Here is a 3,519-nt window from a genome sequence, read left to right on the forward strand (position 1 = left end):
TAAGTTAATAACTCAGCCTTGAAATTAGACATGATAGAAATACAGGCTATTGCACAGAATCTCTTTCCCATAAGAATTGAAGCAAAATACGATCAAATGGTCAAAACATAAAAGAAATACTAGAGTATGTTCATAAAGAAATGCCGAGGAGACCAGAAGAAGCACTGAAACTGTGTGTTCATAAAGAAAACTAGAGTATGTTTAGACATAATGCTTATAGATAAAACCACAAAAGAATTGTTTAACCTACAACTCATATCCAAATCATAATAGCCAATTCGCTTGCCAATCTAGACAAACTAGATTAAGTTAATAATTCAACCTTGAAATTAGACAGAGAAATACAAGCTATTGCACAGAATCTCTTTCCCAAAAGAATTGAAGCAAAATATGATCAAATGGTCAAAACATAAAACCCATAAGCTAAGGAAGTAGCAAGCTATATTGTACTTACCAGTTGTTGTCTTGTTCATAGTAGCATATACAAGCAGTTTTAGCCCCACTTCCAACAGCAAACTTATTCTCTGGGAATATTTTGAAAAAATAAATAAGTATTATGCTTGTAAGTAGATTACTTTGTTAAGATGTCAAGAAGAAATCCATAAATTCCAATAAAATTATACTTTAAGCAATAATGCATAAGCTTGTATTAACATTTATAATGAACACAAAATATCACCATGGCGTTCTTAAAGAAAACAATTAAAAAGAGAATCAACAATATCAGTCACTTAATTAATTGAACATACTCAACGAAAATATAGATGACATATCAATATTATCTCCTAATAAATACGCAATTACACAACTAGATCTTAAAAACAAACAAAAAAGAGCTTTGTGTCCAACTGAGCGACATCAAATATTGATGTGATTAGATCACTATGATTTAAGAGACATTGTTGACTAGTTACAGATGGAAATATTAGTCATAATATAATGTTGTGCAGTGTGAGAAGGCAAAAGAAAAATCTTAATTACATAACAGTACCTTTTTGGACTCCATTGCACACAAAGTGCAGTACGGTTTAGCCTGAGGATAACAAGTGTTGGTACCCATTCTGTGCCTTCATGGTTCCCAACATATCTTGAAAGGAAACAACCAATTTTCAATTAACAAGATGACAATTAAGTAGAACAAACAATGCATGCTTGGAAATGAACGCAATGTGCATGTACACTTCTCGTGAGAAATAGTTCAGTATGATTCAACATCTTGCAGAAATAAATAACAACACAAGTATTAAATTACCTGTCCCTTAGCAACATCAGAAAGAGTCAAATGGTGTTCCCCATCTATGGTAACTTGTAGCCTTGGAACTTTCGGGGTTTAGTGAAGCATGTAAATCATATTTCTAGATTCACTTCCTCTTTGAATGCCTAATACACCATTTGTGAGGGCTCGCTCGTAATAGTCTATACATGCCGTTTCTTTAGTCCATGGAAATAGGTGATGAGAGACCTGCATATTCAAAATTGTTTCAAGCTTTATGCTATCAAAATTGTAATGTGAATACAGAGAGATCAATATTCATATCAGTATTCAATGATAAACCACTGTCTAAGTTAAGTCTTTCTGAAAATCCGAACAAAACACAATCTAAGTAACCTTAATTTATTTGGCACCATTCATGAACAGAAAGTAGAGGGATCATACCTTGAGCATATTATAAGTTATGCATGATTCTTCATTCTCTGTTGATAATGTGTCAGCTCAACGTTTCGTGTCTGACCTATTCACACGTCAAAGCAAATAAGTCAAAACAACATAGAAAAGGCACAAACAGAATTTTGTAAAATAATAATTAAAACCATATAAATGTTCTAATGAGATTATTGAAAAATACCAGAACTTGTGCGCTGACATCACTCCAGTATCATAGCTGTGAGAACTGTTAACAATGTTAAAAAAATGTCCCTATTTCTTGGCATATGATATTTCGATTGAAAAAAAAAACACATTAATTATCATAAAAATACAAGAAATTACACAGTTCCTGCTAGATGATCCATAATTGACATAAACTATATACCTTATAAAGTGAATCACCAGTGATTTCATATAGCATCCGTGACCCCATCACAACTAGAATATGTGTATTGGCATGGAAACCCGATATGTCATCAGCCTGAGCAAATATCAAGCACAAATTAGAAATATTACTTTAATTTCTGATAGGATAACATGATTTATAGAGACAACCCAATTGACATGACACTATTATTATTTTCGTTGCATTTATATAATACATAATGACATGGATCATATAGACAACATAACACAATTTTACGACTGCAAGCAAACCAAATTAATTACCTGAACTGCAAGCAAACCAAGGAAGCATGGCTTGTCAAAAAGGTAAGGCAATATCAAATGATTTGGATCTCCGTGCATAGAGTGGCTCTTATCAGACGATGAAGATCATGAAACAAGATAATTTTACATATAAGATTATCACATGACTCAATCTTGCCAATGGGAAAATGCAAACTCAATCTTCCAAATAAGTAATTGAGAATTGAGAAAATCTGTTTATTTTTCTAAATTTTCTTTCTATTAATATTTCGAATTCGGAATATATAGAGACTAAGTCTTGTTAGTCATTCGTCGGATCCTTTCTCCCTTTACAGAATCTGTTTATTTTGTTGATAATTTTGTCCTTACATCACTACTAAATCATGTTTTAACAAAATCATACTAGTACTATATTTTTAACTGGAAATAAATAATCAAACTATAAAATAGAAGAAAATACGATCTATCTCTTGTTGTTAATAATACTCATTTTCCATAACATTCGTTAAATTACATCAGTTTTTATACCTTAAAAACTTAAAATTATAAAAAAGTAATTAATGGTAAACTTACTAATAAGAGTAAAATTAGAAAAAAAAAATTCCATTAAAAATTTAAACCGAATAATAAGAAACAAAAAATCTTTTCTATCTATGACAAATAATATGAAATGGATAAAGTAATATATATATATATATATATATATATATATATATATATATATATATATATATATTTGCCAATAAAAACATTTAAGCTGTCATTGAGATAATTAGGGTAAAGGCTATGCTTACTTTGTTTTTTACAAAGTAAGTCTTACTTTGTATGTTTTCACTATTAGATTAATTTTATGCTCCATCATCTAATGGTGAAAACACACCAAGTAATGGTACTTTGTAAAAAACAAAGTAACCATAGAAAGCATCATCATCTAATTAGTTCTTTTTCTTGTTAGTGGTGATAAGCTAGTGTTGGAGGATTTTCCAACAGGCTCAAAGCCAAAAACTTTATTCATGTAAGAACTAGTTTGAGAGAAATCATCCAGTAAAAATACTACAATTTGTTATGGAACCGTTTGAACTAAAAGCTCGAACTAATAGTTAAGGCCCAATCATATATGTTATTGATAACTTGTGGAAAAATCCTTGATCGGAGCACTTCCCTGTGAGGCGCCGTTGGGATCGGCCGGGGACACTCCGATGCCAAAGTCAGTAATATTTCTG

The 3,519-nt window shown here is 31.0% G+C and overlaps 1 long non-coding RNA gene across 1 annotated transcript; it reads right to left on the reverse strand.

Annotated features, from left to right (window-relative positions):
- Positions 1–1,416: 1,416 nt before the first annotated feature.
- Positions 1,417–2,380, reverse strand: LOC136221963 (uncharacterized). Its single transcript, XR_010685419.1, has 5 exons — positions 2,318–2,380; positions 2,034–2,129; positions 1,848–1,892; positions 1,658–1,733; positions 1,417–1,462 (listed from the first exon to the last, which is right to left on the reverse strand). It is a non-coding gene; the product is annotated as an uncharacterized lncRNA (long non-coding RNA).
- Between the last annotated feature and the right edge of the window lie 1,139 nt (positions 2,381–3,519).

This window comes from Euphorbia lathyris, chromosome 3 (assembly GCF_963576675.1).
Source record: "Euphorbia lathyris chromosome 3, ddEupLath1.1, whole genome shotgun sequence".
Taxonomy (NCBI): Eukaryota; Viridiplantae; Streptophyta; class Magnoliopsida; order Malpighiales; family Euphorbiaceae; genus Euphorbia; species Euphorbia lathyris.